The sequence below is a fragment of the Ptychodera flava genome, chromosome 11 (genome assembly GCF_041260155.1).
Source record: "Ptychodera flava strain L36383 chromosome 11, AS_Pfla_20210202, whole genome shotgun sequence".
Classification (NCBI taxonomy): Eukaryota; Metazoa; Hemichordata; class Enteropneusta; family Ptychoderidae; genus Ptychodera; species Ptychodera flava.
In genome coordinates this window covers 15,346,822-15,368,636 of record NC_091938.1, presented here as the reverse complement: position 1 = coordinate 15,368,636, position 21,815 = coordinate 15,346,822, and the positions used below count along the sequence as shown (strand labels likewise).

At 37.7% G+C, this 21,815-nt stretch overlaps 1 protein-coding gene across 16 annotated transcripts in view; it reads right to left on the bottom strand.

Moving 5' to 3' along the window:
* The window catches only part of LOC139143618 (tensin-1-like), a 188,830-nt gene that overhangs the window by 81,482 nt on the left and 85,533 nt on the right, over window positions 1-21,815 (bottom strand). Inside the window, exon 1 of one of the 16 annotated variants that reach the window (XM_070714106.1) lies at window positions 21,241-21,511. The exons of 11 other annotated variants lie outside the window; for them this stretch is intronic. The gene's annotated coding sequence lies outside the window, so the exon portion shown is untranslated. Of the gene's footprint in view, window positions 1-4,993; window positions 5,087-18,337; window positions 18,346-21,240; window positions 21,512-21,815 lie in introns of those variants that run through there. 4 more of the 16 variants (XM_070714093.1, XM_070714091.1, XM_070714098.1 and 1 more) reach the window with 4 other exon arrangements.

Below are 21,815 nucleotides of genomic sequence, written 5' to 3'. Positions count from 1 at the left end.
TTGAGCAGGTTATACAAAGAGAACAGTGAAACTGTTTGGTTATTCTCTCCCACATTAAAATCTATGTACTGCGATGTGTACAATAGTAAAAGCCCCCCATCACATAGATTTTGAAACTTTCATCAAGAAAGTATCCTATCACTGCAACTAGCCATGATACATGTTGACCAAAAAAACAAGCATTTAACTTAAGGCAGTATGTGCCTTGAAATTGAAAGACTTAACATTTGCGCAAACTTTCCTCAAAGCAATGTTCAATCATTCTCTTTCAAAATCAAGAATAAATATCAGGGGCCACTGTGCAAAGTTTGATACTAGGGAAACAAACTGCCAAATATTTAAATGCCTAACTTTCAAAATGGCTGCCACCCCTGTGTTAACTCTACTGGGAAATTAGGATGGTGAAAAATCTTCTTACACCAAGAGCTTTAAAATGAGACCCAAGAAGTGGTAGATCGGAAAAGAATTGTAAAAATTTGAGAGTCTAAATATCTGTCCTGCAGGTGCGTTCTGCCTTAATGAATTAAAATCATATTTAAGACATATTATGTACAGCATAACTTCATTTACCATAAAGATACGAAGGCTGAGGGGTATTTGAAAGACCTGAGTCCACCTTTAACATTTCTTTATTTGTGTATGCTGGGTATGTCTGTCTATGTAGCTCCATATGTGCTTATCCATCTAAACCCTAAACCCATACCTTCAGAATTTATTTGCTTATCATATCATTACCCCTACCCCTTGAAACTTCCTCTCCTTTTAACATTATCAAGATCTAAAATCATGACAGATACCAGCAGGGGGTGGGGAGGCAACAGCACCTACGCAGCCTAGAGTAGGGACCCTCCTTCATGAAAGAGTCTGACGTCAACACGAGATCAAGGTGTGGTCTGACTCTGGAATGACCTTTTTGATTGTTGAAGTAGAGAATGCAGCTATATTTCAAATATGGGCCACTGACAAATGTGAATACACTTACGAAACGAATAACCACAGGAAAAGCAATTGAATAGACTTCATGATCCCACCCTCGTACAGAAGACGCAGTATGCGAATTCCAAGAGCCATACATCGTCGTACACCACGCCCTCTTCGGCGCAAAACATGATTCACTACTTTAAATTCTGCAAAATTTGGTTCATTTTTCAAAGCCATGAATACTTATCGATAAGTCTATGAATTTCATGGGAATCGACGATCACATGATAATGGATGTTTGGACTGTAAAAATATGAAAAATTTCACCACAATTTGAGCAAACCTAAATGAGGTCATCCTGGGTAACAGATATAGCAAAGTTTAAAGGTATACTGTCACCTGTTCCAATTTTGCCACAGTTACCATGGAAAGAGAAAATAACCAATCACAGATTTTAAGCGGGTGGCCACTTTTTAAAACAGCGCCCTCACATGGGCATTTTGAATACCAAGAAATGCCCCTTTGACCATATATGGGCATATTTAGATTACAGGTGACTGTATACCTTTAAAGGTATAGGACAAGCTGTTAAATAAGAGAACGTTTTTGTGGAAATATGGGGACAAAAAAATGTCACAACAAGTTTGAACACGTCCACATAAGACCTCCCTAGAAATTTATACACTATGTCCCAATTTCAAAGCATTGGGAAAGCACTTTGTATTTGAAACATTGACAGTTGAAGATCAGATGCTGATGGACTATTTGATGATGAGCTAGATATCACTGACAGAAGAGATAAAACCAGGGCAAATAAACCCTCTGCCATTCAGAACCAATGCTTCGACCCTTTTTCACAAATTCAATGTGAAACTCTACTGAATGAACAACCAATAAAGAACCATTCAATTGGGCCTGGCAGGGAGCGATTTTGAACAAGATCAAAATTCTTAGCATGAAAACATTCAGAATAACTTTGTATTATTGGGCATAATAGGATTTGGCATACCTTCACTCCAGCTATTGTGAGTGACCACTAGGGTGAGGTCATTGACATCCACAGCACAGTGTGTAAAATGAAAAACTTGAGAGAATGGAAGATAAAGCAGGGGTGCTGCGGCCATTATGGATGCCACAGATAAATGTACTTAAGTTTTATTGAAAATGATGCACATCGAAGAGACAATTTTGTTACATTCTCCTATACTAAACTTAAGTACTTGTAGAAGTGTGCATTCATTCATAAATGAAAACAGTCCCAAAATATGAGCCAAGTATTTACAAGTCTTGCTGAATATTGATTTAAAATTGATCATATAATGGCAAAATACATGTGTGAAGAAATGTCTACATAAATCAGGTGTGATGTTATTCCTCCACTGCTGCACTCTATGTAACGTGTAAAGTACCCAGTATCTTGAAGGACATTTGACCAATTTTAGTGTGTTCGTCCACTCATCCTGCATTGTTTATCGTGGAACATAACTTCAACTTTGCAAGGCTCATTCTATTGTGATCCCTACAAAACCTTTACATGTAGAACAATTCAATTCTGCCCGTACTGAGCGGCCGCGGCACTTTTATTATTCAGAAATTGTGGAAACTCAATAAAGATCCTATACAAAGCAAAATACTTCGCTTCAATGCCTCACACTATCATCTATACGGTCATTGAGCTACTTTAATGGTAACTTCACTATTATTATCATGCAATTAAAACAAATCGGTACTTGTACTCGAAAAAACGTACTGTTGTAAAGTTTCCGCAAAGCTACATGTACTAACCCCATGAATGCAAAGTCATTGCCCATTGTTCCTGCATATAATATACGGCGACACATACGATTTCTTACTTTATAGACCTATGACCCAGGCAAGACCTATTATGCCCAGAAATCAACTCAGAACATCTAAGTAATGAGTAGGACTCTGTTTTCAGCGGCAGTAGTCTAAAACTTTTGGCAAAAGTGAGGAACGCTTAACCTATACAAAACTTCTATATTTAATAACGATAGGAAGGCCCCTCTAAGTAAACTGAATTGTTTTATATGCCTGATTTGGGCCGAGTGTTCCTTAGCTAGGCTTAACTTCAGATTTACAGCACAGGTGAGAATCACTTGTCTAGCGATATGCCCAAGACACGACCAAAACTATTGAACTGTCAAGTTCGAATCACACAATTCGAACAATTCGATTTGAAATTTGAAATTTCGAGAACAGCCAGTTGATAGTCAAAAACTAAAATATATGTAATTTGAACAGAAGTACGATCTTCAAGGCAACTTGTGGAAAGTAAACCGGGGGTAAATTAACTTTGATCGGTACATTCATCAGCATTCAACTACTGTCACATCTGAGCCTTTAAGGTGTGAACTTTAACCTCCAGGGAGTAAGAAAATAAATAGCTCTGTCTACACCGATTACACTGTCCCTATGCACATCAAGGATCTTCTTTGACAGTACACAAACAGTTACGGAAGTTCATGAACATGAACAAGTACATAGAAAGCTTTACGAGTCTACCGGGTATTCATTTTCCAGACATCTGACTTTGATACCGGTACATCGCTGATACAACTGTCTGGTCAAATTCAAGAACAAACCCTAAACAGAAGTATTTTCTTGTACCAATGTTTCATGGAACACTTCCTCATATATTTCTCCTTTTAAAAATACCTCATTCCAAAAAAGGGAAATTCAAAACTTTATTTGCAAATTAAGCGCAAGAAAATTGCCCCTTATGAAGAGTTATATGTAAAGTATATTTTTCCTTGTGCACATCTGCACATCCCCTATATCCATTCATATAGCTCTCACTTGTCAGACAAAGTCCAATTCAACTGAAAAGCTTCAAACATTAAATCCACAATTTGTGTTGATGATTCAGGTAAAACTTGAATGTAAAATGACCTACATTTGACAATTGCCTGTGGCTGCTTTTTATTTCAGGAAATCTAAATATTGACAACCACTGTCAATGTGTTTGTTAACTTCACGTTTCTGTGCTTTACCATGGTCAAAATCAAGTTTCACTTCTCAACAGCGAACATGAAAAAAAAGTTTATAACATTCACATAATTTCTGTATACGTGAACTAAACAGTGAGAAAAAAACAAGGCAGCTGACTGAGTCTCTTATCTCTTTTGAATTGAAGGTGAACGCTGTGACAATAGAATTGCTTGAAGACTGCCATCATCAGCATGATTCAATGACTTTGTTGTATAAAACCTGACATCCATTTCCAAAAGCAAAGGTCACCCCACTCATTTACCGCGGTCTGAAAAGAATTGCCGCATACCAAAATACCGTGGAAGAAAAAAAGAATTGAATAATGTCCCTTACAAAAATTACCGACTTGAAGACGGTCAATGTAAACACAAAAGTGAGGAATCATGTCAAATTGACAGCAAATTAATGATTCAGATCTCTTTATCACAAGAATGTCTGAAAATAATTCTATATTGACATTAACAAAAACAAAGTATGGGTCAGGAAATCTACAGTAGCATGCCAAAGTACACACTAATTCTCTTTTCATCGGGAAAGGAAGTTTACTTGAAGAATAAGGGAAGTTGAAATCTGGGAATTAACATATGTGGTCGTTAATTTGAGATCTAAGCTATGTAGAACAAAAGGGAAAATACACACAATGACTGCAGGGAAGGTGACAGTCATTTGTCTGAAGGACTTCAGGGTGATATAATGGGTGATGTCTCCCAACTGAAAGAAACAATGCATGGAACTTTTTTCAACTGCTACGACATTATCATGACACAAATTTTGATATGCCGAGATCACTTGCTTTGTCAATTCTTGTATTATTGAACTGAGACAAGACACTCCATGCATACATGTAAACCTGCGGGACAGTTCAGTGACTCAACAGGTAGTTCCTATGCCAGTAACAGGATATACACTTTGAACTCCCTATATCAGCCTCGGACATGTTTGGATCAACAAAGTTTGGCAGAGAAACCTTCCTATTCTCTACGGTAAACAAGTATCGGCAAAGAATTAATTACAAATGGGTACACAGAATGTAAATAGGAACATGACACTAGTTTTTACTCACTGTCTGTTTTCAGTAACAGTCCTTGAAAGTGCTGGCAACAGAGTACCACTTCTTGATTGCGTACATATGCGGACAAAGTTACCTCTCTCTGTGTTGACCTTTGACTCGACCCCTGACCCAAGAATAATGAACATCTCAAACCAACACATGTAGTGAGTCTTTACAGTCTCCGTGGCTTCTTGTTCCATGACAAGTTGGACTATTCAGTTGAAGGGAACTGGGCTACCCTTCTTCCTCAATTGATCAATCTATCGATTTATCAATTAAATCTCTCTCTCTCTCTCTCTCTCTCTCTCTCTCTCTCTCTCTCTCTCTCTCTCTCTCTTTCCCTCTCTCATATGTAAATAAATTCAAAGTAATCTACCAATTTTGGGGAGTTCATTTTAAAGCTCTTGGAGAAAGAAAAGTATTTATGGTCATAGTTTTTCGAAAATCAAAAAATTAAATTTTTCCCCATAGAGTTAACACGAGGATGGCGGCCATTTTGAAATATCAAATACCAGTAATTATTAGGTGATTTGTTTCTCCACCACAAGAATTTGCACTGTGACCCCTAACTTTAATCTTGATTTCTTAAGAGAATGGTTGAAAGATTCATCGAGGAAATTTTGAACAAAAGTTTAAGTCTTTCACTTTTGAGGCACATACTACCTTAATTCTCATCCAGCGTTGAACTAAGTTGTCGACAATTAACATTATTATACACTACACACCTACTGGCTGAGTTGACAAACTAAACACAAGTCATTTTGAGGTAATTTTGGATGAAGAACAAATAACTAAATTTAAGAAATAGAACAAAAGTATGAAAATCACATGTTACAGCTAGCAGACCGGCTCCTTAAAGTTTCGATAAACTTTGCTTGTCGCACCATCAATAGTGTGCCAGTAAATTTCATCAGGAAGAGATTAAAACAACCAAAGTTCGTTGACTCAAGACAGATACCGGTAGTTTGATGCTTGATTCCTTCAGTCCAAACATAAAATTTAACTGCCCCACCATAACATTCTCTTCTGTTGGACGATAAACAGGGGAAAATGTTCTTCAAAATTACCCCGACACAGCGATGATAAAGTGATACCTATGGCAACACTACTTTTACGGATCTCAATAAAACCAAAATGAAAGCCGAACACTGCAACAGCCAAGATTTGATTGTGAAGGAACCAGTGATAAACTGCCTGCCTGGCCAATTGAAGTTTACAGTGTACATCACTAAAAACAATTTTAAATAGTTATAAATAGTTTTTATTTGAAAAGGTGCAACTTGCCCAAGAACTAAACATGTCTTAGTTGCATAATCTAATAAAGTTTAATGGAATCTGCTTGCTTCTCAATCAATAGATTTGGTCGGTTACAAAAGGGCTATGATCGCAACTGATAAATGTATTTGTACAAGTCATCGATGATGACACAGTCCCCACTATTCATGGGTACGTTGATGACCAGCCCTCAGAGAGGATAGAGTCCTGTTCAAAAAATTGGTCTATGTATGATTAAAAATTCTGCAATACAGATGGGGCAAGAAATAAATATGCGCACACTAATGAGGTACAAGATGTGACATCTTAAGGTCTAATATCCTATCAGAATTGGAGGGTATAGAACTTGTGGTTACTGAGTTATGCATATATATGTATAATCAAGGTCAAATGGTCATACGGTCACGTGACATTTTGAAAAAAAATTGTATTGCTAATTAATCCCTATATGCCAAAAATCAGACCTCTAGCTCTATTCCCTTGCCCAGAATTAGATGTGTGCATAATTAATGAGGTAAAGCGTGTGTTGTCATAAGGTCTCCCACCCTACTAAATATAAAGGACATAGCACTTGTGGTTACGTATTTATCGACATAAACATATATTTCAGGTCAACGGTCATCGAGGTCACATGACATTTGGTCAAAAAATTTCTATCCTATAGTTATCCCTATATACCAAAAATCAGACATCCAGCTCTATGGGTTTGCTCAAAATTAGATATATGCATAATTAATGAGGTACAGTATGAAGCATCATAAGGTCTCCCATCATACCATATATGAAGGGTGTAGCACTTGTGGTTACTGAGTTATGGACAAATATGTATACTTGAGGTCAAAGTTCACCGACATCATGTGACGTTTTGTCAAAAAAATTGTGTTGCTAAGTTATCGCTATATACCAAAAATCAGACCTCTAGCTCTATTGACTCGCTCAAAATTAGATATGCACATAATTAATGAGGTACAATATGTGGCGTCATAAGGTGTCCTATCATACCATATATGAAGGGTGTACAATTGTGGTTACTGAGTTATGGACAAATATGTATATTTAAGGTCAAAGGTCACCGAGGTCACGTGACATTTTGTCAAAAAAATTGTATTGCTAAGTTATCCCTATATACAAAAATCAGACCTCTAGCTCTATTGGCTCGCTCAAAATTAGATATGCACATAAATAATGAGGTAAAATATGTGGCATCATAAGGTGTCCCATCATACCATATATGAAGGGTGTAGCACTTGTGGTTACTGAGTTATGGACAAATATGTATACTTGAGGTCAAAGGTCACCAAGGTCACATGACATTTTGTCAAAAAAAATGTGTTGCTAAGTTATCCCTATATACCAAAAATCAGACCTCTAGCTCTATTGGCTTGCTCAAAATTAGATATGCACATAATTAATGAGGTACAGTATGTGGCGTCATAAGCTGTCCCATCATACCATATATGAAGGGTGTAGCACTTGTGGTTACTGAGTTATGGACAAATATATATATTTGAGGTCAAAGGTCACCAAGGTCACGTGACATTTTGTCAAAATATCTGAGATATCTGCGTGAACGGATGGACTCACGGATGGACTAACGGACTGACATGACCCAATCTATAAGCCCCCTGGACTTCATCCGTGGGGACTAAAAACTGTGTCACTGCATCCTTTTTGCAATATGAATATGATGAGAAACTAAATTTTTATTTTTCTTGGCCTTATACATGGGAGTCTATGGACTGCCTTATACATGGGAGTCTATGGAGACTGCCTTATACATGGGAGTCTATAGAGGTGAAAACTAAAAAGTCCTCTAACACGGCCAAATTTGATCGCATTGTGAAACAAATCGACGTGCATCTGTATGGGGTAGGGTACTATCCTTGTGCAAAGTTTGAAAGAAATTGACCTGGGCATGTCTGAGATATCTGCGTGAACGGACGGACGGACGGACGCACGCACGCACGCACGGACATGACCAAACCTATAAGTCCCCCCGGACGTGTCCGTGGGGACTAAAAATTTCAACTATACTTTTACTAAATCATCAATGCGCACAAAATTCGGTACAAGAAATAGCGATGATTTTTCAATAGTTGAAATTCAAAATGGCTATCATCCCTCTGTTAACTCTATGGGGGAAAAATTAAATTTCAAATTTCAAATTTCAAATTTGAGTGCCAAAGTCAACTTTTGTTGCCATTATGGAATATGACATAGCCAGCAACTTTTATCAGATTTAGACAATTTTTCTCGGATTTTTCCTAAAATTTTGGTCAAAAATTTTAGCCATTGAAAAGTTGTGTCCATTCAGTCCAAAATTATCAAAAGATACTTAAAGAACAAGTCATCGTTGATGACACAGTCCCCACTTGTTAATGGGTACTTTGATTACAGGTCCTCAGAGAGGATAGAGTCCTCTTCATTAGGTCTGTGATAAAAATACTTTTGAATAAATTCGCTTGATACATGTGTGAGTTGTAGTTCAGGACATGGAAAAATCGTAATAAAATGGCCACACGTTGGCCATATTGGATCGTATCACAAAACAAATAAATGTGCATATGTATGACATAGGTCAATGTCCTTGTAGCAAATTTGATTAAAATTTGTTGAGATATGCCTAAGTTATGGCTTGTACATGAAAAAATCATAACAAAATGGCCGCACAGCAGCCATATTGGATTGTATCACAAAACAAATTAATGTGCATATGTATGACATTGGTCAATCTCCTTGTACCAACTTTGAATTCACTTGATACATGTCTGAGTTATGGTTCTGGACATGAAAAAATGTAATAAAATGGCCACACGGCGGCCATATTGGATCGTATCACAAAACAAATCAATGTGCATGTGCATGACATAGGTCAATATCCTTGTACCAAGTTTGAATAAAATCGGTTGAGTTATGCCTGAGTTATGGCTCTGTACATGAAAAAATCGTAACAAAATGGCCGCAGAGCGGCCATATTGGATTGTATCACAAAACTAATTGATGTGTATAGCTATGACATTGGTCAATGTCCTTGTACCAACTTTGAATAAAATCTGTTGAAACATGCCTGAGTAATGGCTCTGTACATGAAAATCGTAACAAAATGACTGCATGGCGGCCATATTGGATCGTATCACACAAAAAAATTGACGTGCATATCTATGACATTGGTCAATGTCCTTGTACCAACTTTGAATAAAATCAGTTGAAACATGCCTGAGTTATGGCTCTGTACATGAAAAAATCTTAATAAAATGGCCGCCTGGCAGCCATATTGGATCGCATCACAAAACAAATCGACGTGCATCTGTATGACATATGAAGTAATCCTTGTACCATGTTTGAATGAAATCGCTTCAGGCATCTCTGAGATATCTGCGTGAACGGACGGACGGACGGACGCACGCACGCACGCACGCACGCACGCACGGACGCACGCACGCACGGACATGACCAAACCTATAAGTCCCCCCGGACGGTGTCCGTGGGGACTAAAAATTCATGACACGTAGTAAAATGTTACACTGAAATTTTAGTGGGAAAAATTACAACTCTCCAAGGGTTAAGATGGTGGAAACTTTGCTTACTCCAAGAGCTTCAAAATGAGCCAACACACTTTAGATGAGAAAAGTATTGTAAATATTTGAGAGTTCAAACAGTTAACAGCGTCTCCGATATGCATTATACCTTCAAACCTTCAAAAGAGTTGGCGATTCTATTGTATCATGGAAACGTTGTGTCCTAGATACTTCTGTCAAAATTTTCCTCCTGCAAAATCCCACTCCAATGGTTTAATTTTTGTGGACCAATGCACTGTACTGAAGAGGAGGTACAGCATTAGATGCTCTTTTGATACTGATCAAATACATGGTTGGGAAAAAACGCCCACGCCGACAAAAGAGCAAACGGGATAACAGATCGCCTTGCACTACTCCATGCGCCACAAAGCAGAGATGCAGTCCCTAAGTACATGATTTGATTTATGTTGTTGGCACAACAGCCAAAACAGCACGCAAGTCTGCAAAGGGGACCCCTACTTGGCCTATTTGCGGAGGAGAAAATGGTGTAAACAGATGAGGTCTTGGCATTCAGATCAAATATCACTTACTGCAGATGCTCTTACAGTTTTGTAACAATTGTGTCCAGCATCCCTATGGCTTTTCAAGGACACTCTGGTGAAGAGGGGTATCTTGCATAGGAACACCCATTACCCCATACTATGAACGGTGCAAAATGCCAATACTCCACAGTTTAGTGGGCGGCTGCACTTTGCTTCTATGGATCACTGGGTTTCCATAAAAAAAACGCCATCACAAGAAACCACAATTTTCTCCAACAAGATATAAATCACAGCAAACAACAAGATTGACTTTCAGAAGACCTCAGTAAATTTAAAAAGGGCATGCTTTGAACAGATTTATGACTTCTAAACATAGAGTATGGCCAAGGACCAGAAAAAGGATGGCCTGTTCACTTCACCTGGGCTGACCTTTACAAAAGGGATACAGTCATTGTTAAACACCTCAGCATTCAGTTTTCTTCATCATATCACACTAAATGGTACAAGTATCTATAATACAAACTTCACTAATACAGTTTGGCCAGAAACCATTTCTACCAATGGAGAATGTGGACCTGTCATAGATAACAGGGAACAAAAGGTGAACAGGTTAAAGATGGTAGTTTTTGAATCATATGCAGTAAAGAAAATAAAGACACGTATTCCCAAAGGCATGCTATTGTCAAACCATGCCATTGTTGATTTGAATGTCATGCTGACCTGATGGAATGTGCAGTACATCTTACATTTGAAGTGTTATTGTATTGCAATGGAACAGAAAAGGTGCCATGTACCTTACATACTGTAGCTTCCCTAATACCAGGTAAAACACTGTTATTTGGCATCGAAAAATACATCCACTTATCAAGGGCTACTCTTGCAAATAACTAATACCAGTTGCAGCCTTTTGTTTGATTGGTCACAAGTTAGAGGGGAAATATAGCTCTATAGGCAACTTCTGTCCATAGGCACCTCCTCGAAAATATTGACTTAAACTTTTGCTCAGACTTTCTGTAATGAAACTTCACCATTCCCTTACCAAATCAAGAATAAAAATCAGGGGTCACCGTGCCATGTTTGGCACCAGAGAAACAAATTACCTAACATTTACCAATATTTGAAATTCAAAATGGCTGCCATCCTTGTGTTAACTCTATGGTGAAAAATTTAATTTTTGATTTTTGAAAAGCTGAGACAGTAAAAACTTTTCTTTCTCAAAGAGCTTTAAAATGAGCCCCAACAAGCTGTTGTTCAGAGAAGTATTGGAAAAATTTGAGAGTCCGAATACCTGTCCCCGAGGCACATTCTACCTTAACACACAAAGTTATATACACAGTTAGAGGTACGTGTATATACATGACTTCAATGATACATCAACAGTATATGTACTATTGTACGACAGAGTAATGAACAAGATAAATATTTGGCAGCCTAAATGTAGAAAAGGTTTGAATTCTGTCCAAGAAAGGTGTACACACATATCATGTAGTTGTTGCTGATATAATAGGAACTCATTGCTTGTGTCCAAGTTGACAATATCAACTTATAACATGCTCAACTCCTTGTTCAATGTTGACGTCTAAAATACACCAAAGGGAATTTCCAGAAGCACAAAATGACAGGATAGAAGCCAATTAACACACACCTACATTATTCACCTCTACCAGTATAGTATCTTCAAAAGAGTTTTCAGAAGATACAGTAAATGTCCCAACAGATCCATCAGAAGAAGGCAACTAGTGTATAGGGCTCATAGAGTTGTACAGAACTGACATTTTCAATTCATTTTGTTTAAAAAGAAACGTCTAAATCCCTGTTGCAGTTTCTTTCCTGATTTTCTTATTTACATTTCCTGATAAAATTGTGCACCAGTGGTTTTGCTCAGGTGTACGCAGACCAATTTGATTGCAAGACATCTCTGATACATTGCTCCATTAAAGGCTTTCAATCACAGTGTATTTTATGGTGGCAAACCATTGATTTTCGTTTAGGGGGTCATGCAAAAGAGTGTGGCTTACTCTCAAGAAGTAAAGTTGGCTACAAACAGAATTTGTTTACTATTTACTGTTTATGGATATATGCAAATTTTAAGCTGATGTTTTTACAAGATTTATCTGCCACATTACAATTACAAAAGAAAACACATGATGGAAACATTAACCCTTTTGACTTTCTCGTTATGTATAATGTATCGGTACCCTGGAACTTTTCTTTCCCCTTGAGACAGACATACAGGTATTTTAACTATAAGGAATGAATCGTTAGATCTTAAAAGGGTGGTCAAAAATGCTAACAATCTGCAAAGCAAAAACTACAACATTTTTTTTTTGCTACAGGCTGATGTTTGAAAAAAGTCATTTTAAACTTGGCCAAAAAATAGAATCTAACTACAAAAAATATTAGTAAATGTATACACACTGTGCAAACTCAAAAAACATTATCAAAATTCGGAATGTGAAAAAAGTGCATTTCAGCATCCTGACCATCCCTTGCAAAAGATCTAATGGCCCATTCCTGACCTCACTCCTGAGATCAAGCTTGATGAAAGATGCAGTGGCTTTGATCCATTCTTATCAAATGACAAGATTTTGAAAAAGACTGCACAATACTTGATCAAAGTCATCTTTTGCAAAAATGATGTTTGTGTCCATTCTATTTCAATATTATAAATTTTTTCTCACTTATTGAATAGCTTTTATTATTACTGACTCAACTGTATCTATGTGTAATGAGCTTACAAATAAAGTGATTTGTACTAATCAGAATGATGTCTGATATTTTTTATTAATCGGCTGTATTCCTCATGCTGTATGACTCTGAAAGTTATATTGTAGTGTTCAACAGTCACAGATTCACATTAGTTTTCAACCTACACATTGGCAATGCTTTAGATGATTATGGTGGTTCACCACTATGCAAGATTTATGAAACGTATGTCAAAATGTTTAAATCAATGAACTTCAAAGGTGTGAAGTGTGAATTACGGGTTGAAGTTGAACCCTGGATTTTGAAATCCCATTCAATAGTCAAGAGAGGCAGTAATGATGTTTGTTTTGGCTGATAACGGTATCTTGGCCAAGTGTATCTGATAACTGTCTGAGCTACACAGCAATGCTACAAACCATGCATGAATGTAGGCCTGTTGTAGTATAATGCAGTTCTGTTGACTGGCAACGCAATGACGACTTGCAAATACAAAATACATGTAAGCCGCTATGAGTGTGATGTAATCAAGCTTAATTTTCAAGGTAATGTATTTGGCGATTTTAAGAATCTTGTTCATAAAAAACTTAAGAAAATGGCTACTATTAGGAAATAAAATTTTTAATATCCTATAATTCTGTTGTCATGTATTTGATTTTGTTTTGTCAGTATACATCTGTGATTATCAGTGTACATCTTTGTGTTCATATTTTCTTTTTCATCTGCAGAGTGGCACTATTTTTTGAAAACAAAGTGAGTGAAAGTGAGTTTTTCTTTGCTTCCTTGTATGTTTCATTTTGAAAAGATTTCTCTTCTTGCTTTTACTTTAACAGTTGAAATTTTGTTGAAATTTTAAAGAAGAATGCTATACTATGCATCATTGCGGTCAGAAAGTGAATTCAAACACTGCAATAAAATCAACTACTGGTAATAAAATATATTGGGTTGTGCTTGTAGTAATATACTAGTCTGCTCTAAAAGTCAGATACCACCTAAGTAACTTTGGCAACCACAGCTGATACTATCCACTTGTGATTATTTGGCTGAACTCTTTCAAATGTTTTCCACGTTACATTTGTACAGTATGTCATTAAAACTTCGCAGATCATTCATTATGAAACAAATTTCATAATTTCACTGAATAGTCTAGGAATATATTTCCATTAGCCCTTCATGTGGGACTATGCCACTGGCGCACTGGTTGAGGCTGTACAACAAAACATTATCAACATTGAATTACCCTGTCATCTGCTTTGCACATGTCTTTATGCACCACACTGCATTACATGATGGTCTAGCTCCTTAACCTGATTTTTTCTGATTTTCACGAATGCTTTTATCATTCTTTTACTCGTAACTTGAGAAATTCTTGTTGGACAAATATTTATTTTTGTGTATAAATGATGGAGCAGTGACGTCACCGAAAATCCATCACACTTATATATTGAACATTAAAGTGCCATTGGTAATAGTAGAACATCATCTTCGAAACCTTCACGTCTGGAATCATACCTACAAAGAAAAAAAACCTTCTTCTAGGAGACTTTAAGGTCAAGTATTGTGATTCAAATCAAATGAAGGGTTTACTTTTTCTTGAACTGGAGCACTGCAATTTGCGGAATGAAAAGACACCGTTTTCCTAACAACCTCTAAGAAGATTAAACACTTACAGCAAATACAAAGGGACTTTTTGTCCCCGGTGAACGTTCTCATGGCCAGGGTTAGTATTATTTGCCTAGCACAACCTTGATGGCAAGGCTGCACTAAAAACATGAACAATGGCATGCTTTAGACATCAGTCTTAATTATTTGTGAACAAAGAAAGAGTGATGAAAAACGAAGAATTTTCATGAGTCCAGACAAGGTCTTTGAGTTTTCTCATCGAAACGTAAACCCAAACAATGAAGTGACTTTGACCAAAAACTTCTCAAGTACCAACTCAAAAAACCACAAACATTGTCCATTATACCATTCTATTAAATAGCAATCACAATATTGGACAGACTGAAGAGAACAGGGTGAAAAATGAACAAATTTACAAATAAATGTAATCTTAGGGGGTCCTTTTTTATCAACTATTGTAAGACCCACTAAGAAAACCTGAATTTTTATGCTTGACAAAACATTATTCAGGTGCACAAAATATTTTATCAATGACTACAACAATAAACTTGCCGAACTGATCATTAAGAATATTACGAATTGTTATTCTAAACATTATACGAATAGCACTCATTATGATTGTAGGTTCTAAAAATAGTATTTTATGTGTCACATTTGCCACTGCTGAAGGACATTGAGTCAAATTTCATCTGTTCTTAGTACATGTTTATTGCTGCAGCTGGTGGGCATATCGCTCGCAACGTGACTGCCCTGTTTCTCATCATCATTTCAGTCGTAACAAAGTTCTATTTTTGTCACTCTCCTACACATAATGTCTGAAAGTCGTGTCAAAAATATCATATGATGACGTTTCTAAAAACTATTACTCCAATCTGGACACAAATATTTTACCTCTGTTTGAGTGCAGGGCATGCCAACACAATTTTTCTAACAAAAAGTGTTTCTTTCAACTGAATGAGAGTTTAACTCAAATTACAATGACTTATATGGGCGGATGCTTAAAATAAGCAATTCTAAAATCTAACCAGAAAAAGAAGTGAACAATTTTTTGGAAGAATTTTGATGCTGGAGGAAAGCCTTTCAGCAAAACCCAGACGATGTCTGCAACAAATGCTTGACCACGATGACCCTTCAATCGGCATGTAATGCCCTGGCAAAGATGACATTTAAATTGTTTACTTTTTATCATGATAAAGTTTATAAAACAGTGGTTATAGGGCCAACCAGAATGTAAACATCCTTGTCAAACTTCTCCTCAACACACATGTCTACGTGTATATAGACAGACTTCTGACTTGCTCACTAGACATTACAGACCCAGTCATCTCAGAAAATGGTGCAGAATCTGACACCATCTGACAACACTGCAAGAGTAAATTCAAGAATGCATTTTATAACTGATTTTTTTTCATCTGATTTTTTCTCCTTCAAATTGAAGAGATTTTCCAGATTAGATAAATGCACAAGCAGTTTCGAGTGTAGTATTGAATATTTACTGACAAAATGCCAAATATTTTTGGGTAGACTTTTGAGTTTTTGGCCTTTTTGAACTCGTGTATAGGGAAGTCACCAACCTATAGGTTTTTGGACACTATCAGGTATAGTGAATTGTGTATGTAACACATTATCATAATCTACGGATGTTGTGAACAGTTTGAATTTGTGGACATAACCCATAAAGCAAGAACTAGTAGGGCATACATGTACCATAGCTGCAGTACAGTCGCTCAAGGTTTTGCCTGGGTATTTGGATCAGACAGTCTGGCCATCACACCCAAATACTCTTAAAGGCAAAACCTTGAGCTACTGTACTGCAGCTAGGCACACCACAGGCAACTCTGAATCCTCCAGAGAACAGCATTTTACTGAAGTATGACATTATATGGTCACCTCACACATACCACAGTGTTCAACATCCGGCTAGCTGGCTCACCAAGGGGAATTTATGAGGGGTACGAACAAATAGAAAGGAATGAATGGGATGCACAGGTCCGTTGGCTACTTCTATTTTGATAACGCCTAGAGGAGACCTGACCTACCTTTGGACAAAATTGATAGGCGGACACTTCAAGGATGATTTATCACAGGTCTGTGATCTGGGAGGTAAATTTACTTTAATGGAGGAGCTTGTTGACGCAACCTCCAGTTGGATGTGCAAGCTGCCACAAAATGAACACACAGTTCTCTACCTACAGTATACACTTTGAATATAAGATGGTTATTCCATGCAAATCATTCAATACCTGTAAGAACTTGAAGATTATGCACCACTGTGGCCCCTCATACAACTGCTTATACTAAACTCCTTTGTACACTTTACTCCTTTTTTCAATGGTGCAATTACGCCTTACCACGGGAGATGAGATGTGGGTTGGGTAAGGGTGGGACGTGATAGAGTTATTGGGAACTCAGGTCCTGACACTTAAAAAGGTAGCTGCAGACGAAACGAGGGCATGCAACAATTAACATCATCAGAGAATGGGGAGTCTAGAATGCATAGTTCTGCAAACCAGGGTTCACAGAGCCTCAACCCACAGCTATATATACATGCATGGTAGATTCTACTTGAGGCCAGAGTGCCAAGTTGGTGATCCATCTCTTGGATGATTAGAGGCCACATAGAGGATGAAATTCCGAAACATCATTAACTGATAAGCGACAAAAGAATTACCAGCCCCACAGACTAATTCATCCCCAGCCTTGCCAATGCCTGAAGGACAAGACATATTTGACGGGAGTTTGTCACATATATTACTCTGGTGAATGCTTCATGCAATTGCTTGAAGTTCTTTTGCCACAAGTGATCAATGCAGACACATTGATGAAGTGGTTATATAAAAAAAGTGTGATGGAGAAGAACAGCATAGTTTTTTATGACCACTGCACAGGTAGTGTAGGACCTCTACTCGGTTTTATACGGCATACACCTTTGGTGGAAGTATAGCATATACCGATAACAAGGAGAGGCGCTAGACTACTAGACCAGCAACCCTCATCACTACTTGAAATTTTCTGCTGAAAAGATCAGAGGGCATCTCACTATCAAAATTTCAATATTTTGTAGTAGTGGATGAAAATCCAAAGATTTCAGGATTTACAGGCCATGCCCTTGTGTTGCATGCCAGAGATAAGCTGAAGTTGATTGAGAATAAAAAGGCAGCAAAATCCAATAAAGGACTTTAACTTTTTCTTAATCTTTGGAAGCATGATAATAATATATAATATAATGTAATATATATTTTATAGTTGTCTTCTGCTTCACCACAATTGCTATGTTATTGAGTTTTTTCAGTTCTTTTTGTCATATTGGAGACAACTTGCTGACACAAAGATTCAGCAACATGGACTGTAAAGTTAGCAGAGAATCTTAGAGTATTGTGAATCCCTTGTACAAATTTGTCAACTTCACACAAGGACAAAATTTGCAACCGTACATGCAAACATTATTAAGGGGAGGTTTAAAGACAGTCAAACTTTCCAGACAACAACCTGTGAAATAGCAAACCCTTCTCCCAGTCACAGAAACCTTACCAGTTCATGGGAGGGAGAAAAATGTTTAAAAAAACATATAAGAATGTAAATCATTGGATATCTCAAAGGTATACACAAAAATGAAAATGTCAGCCTTTACGACAGAGATTGAAATGTTTCTATGGATATAATTCCATTCAGTATAAATGTGCTGGGTACATTACCGATATCTTCTATCTTCTTTGCCATCCGTCCAGTTCACCGTATCTGGCTGATACTGAACTCAACCCAAGTGCATCACTCGGTTTGTCCTTCAATTTCACAAAGCGAACACTTGAGATGTCCTTTGGACTGACAAATTTCACCATAATTTGTTGACTCATCCAATTTTGTGGCTGGAGTTTGCATGTGGAGATCAGTTTTCCCTGTATCAGCAGACAGGGTGTCTCTGTGCATGACAAACGTACAACCGAACTGCAGACGGCGTGGCTATCATGGACTCGGAATGTCGAAAGATTCAAACAACTAAGAGATTCAGTTTAATCACAAGTGCTTCAAGTTGGAGTCAAAGTGTCTCTAGATATGGCACACTCTATACAGTGTAGTCTGACAACATCCTATTGGTCAAATAGGAGTAGTCTGATAACATCTCATTGGTCAGACAGGTGGCATTGGTGGAAAACAGAATACCCGTGGCTGTATGAAAACAGACTACATTTGACTATCAGTACTGGATGGCATCGTCTGGATCTATTGACACGCCTGGAAATTGGAACAAGTTCAGTGTATTTTGATTCCAAAATGGGACCTCACACAATTCTTTTGACTGTCTGCCTCTGAATGGGGAGATTACCTGTACAATTCTAGCAAATTGGATCTGTCTGTGAATACTGTCCTTTTTTTTTGCATATCAAATAAAACAGTTACCCATAGATGTTGACAGAGTAACTCTCCCACTATGCCACATCAAACTGAAGTAGCCTTTGAATCAAATGACTCCAAGGCTAGCAAAGCTTGTAAAACACTGAAGGTGAAAATACTGCCGCCATGAATTAAGTATTTATAGAACATTAAACTTATTGATACACGTACATCCCCATGTTTGACCGTTAATATTACTTTCTTCTTTGTGAGAGCAAAGGAATATATGCATATGATGTCACTAGTATGACCAACAAAGAAATACTCAACTGATCTGATATGGTACATTTATGCCACACTTGCTGCGAAGACATGTTGACATACTGTGTGCAATCAAAATTTATCATCCAACAATAACAATTTCAAGATTCAGGCTCATGCATATATGGACTACACCTTTATGCTAATAGTTGTAGCTGTTGTTAACACAACAATTGATACTTTATCAGCTGTTGCTGTTGATATGCATATTCTTTTCTTTTCTTTGGACCATAGATCGTTTTCTTTGAAGTTTTGACTGAGCTGTGGATCTATTAGGTGTATATGTCGCTGAGAAAAAAATTGCCAGGTACATTGTGACAAGAAAAGCGACAGTCCAAATGTCTTTGTTGAGAAAAGTGACACATTAGTTGTCATCCAGCGAGGATGGGCTTGTAACCATGGCAACCTCTGTGCACCATGGTGAAGGACTCATCTATTTTGTGCACCTTTCATTTTTTACCTGGAAGAGGTCATTATTTGTATTATGGACTGGGGTTAAAGGCCATATACACATCGGTAGATATACCAGGTACACAAAAACCACATCGTTTTCAGATTCAGGTTGTGGCACGTCAATCCACGAAAAATAAATGGCAGCTGTTCTAAGTACAGAATATGTAAACTGACGGATTACCAGTTACTTTAGTGTCCTTAGGTTTTCTAAAATATTTATAAAACATCGCTAAATCACTCCATAAACTTTAACCCTTTGACGGCAATGGTGAATAAACAAGCTCAGAACCGCTAAGTAGCAATTTCCAATGACAATGAACACTAATAGGTCAGGTTGATGTGTTGAAAACATCGGACAAAGGACTTGATCCGTCTTTGTAAACTTGGCTGGTGTGTGGTCTCATCAAGACAAATTTGGTGTCCTTATCCTCTATTTTAGGGTAATCTGGTACGGTCTAGGGTGTTGGGTGAGGTGATTCAGTTCAGTGCAGTTATATCAATAGAAAAGCGGAAAGTAACAGTTACTGAAAACTTAAAATGCGCAAAGTATACGTCAAAGATATTGGGGATGGAAAACATCAAGAATAATATGCCTTAGAGAAATTGACAGGCAAGCTGCCGACTTTTGGAAATTCTGCAATTTGGAATCGGCTGCAAATTTCAGTAGGAATTCTGGATAGCATTATTGTACCCAACACCATGAAATTCAGTCCCCCTAAAAAACTTCACACACTTTGTAGTTGCAAGGTATTCTGAGCACGGAACGGCAGAGCCATTGAACGGGCGTCATCCAATCAGGGAGATATAGAGTGGACCACACAATGCTTGGCAATGGGTCACCACTTATAAATCCTGTATACTTCACAAGAAGTGGTAAACACCGAAAACATTCACTAAACAGTCACTTCAGCATTTCAAACTTACTACACTTGGAAGCTATAAAGCAGGCCATACAAGAATTGGTTAAGTGTATAGTGTTAAGTATAAAACCATGATGACAAAACGACACGGAATTCTGCAACTACCTACGAACAATTCACCACCGCAATAAATTAAAAGTCGCATTTTTGCAACTCGTCTGAATCTCACCACAGCTGGGTTGTCAGGCTTTCACTGCTAATTTAGAACAAAAATGTCACCGTTTTTTAAAGCTTGGAGTTTCCATGACGACAGCCTCGGTGACTTGCAAGGCTATTTTGCAGTGTTTACAGCAAATATCAACAATGGCTTCTGTTGTTCATTTACAAGCTTCCATGCTACACACACTCATCAAGTGTAATCAGTATCCTTGTAGACATTATCAGCCCCTTCCAAAAAAACAGAAAAGGACACGAAAACTGAAATAGTTCACCTGTAAAGCTTCCAAATCTGGGTTCACTGACACTGGATTTACAAGGTTTGATCACGGAGACGATACAAATCTCAAAAGAGTCCTTGAAAAGGTGGAATGAAAGTTTTGTTGCTTGAATATGCACACAAATTCTATACATACCACAGCACCTCTTGGATTTCACACTCACCACACAATCAAGGACAAACAACCCTGCCTTTAAAAGCCTGCCAGAGAAGTTGTGTCCACTGCACAGAGAAGTTCAGGCAAGCTTTCCGCTGGACCAACAGGGTAGAACTGTTCCAACAACTTCGAATACTGCAGCTTTAGTCAGACTTCCACATTCCTCCAGGACTATACCTGTGTCTTATATTCCTGGGAACTGAAATCCTGGATTGGGTTTCATTCCCCAGCACCAGTATCTGGGAAGGGCTGTTACGTTTGGCAAACAGCCTCCCCTGTAGGTTTCCTCTTGACTGACACAGGACACCTTTAAAGTAAACAGTGCCAGTTCAAAGCAATTCAACTCAGAATATTTCCAGTCTAGGCTAGTTTGTACAGATTCCTCATCATCTTCTCCTGGGTGATGTTCCTTGAGGCTAGAATAAAGACCTTCACATTGAAAGTATACTGATATGTAGCTCTTACTTCAGGCCCCCTGTACAGCTATGTTAACATGACACCCCTATGTACCAATGCACAGAACCAAAATCATCAAGGTTTTACCAAAGTCAGTG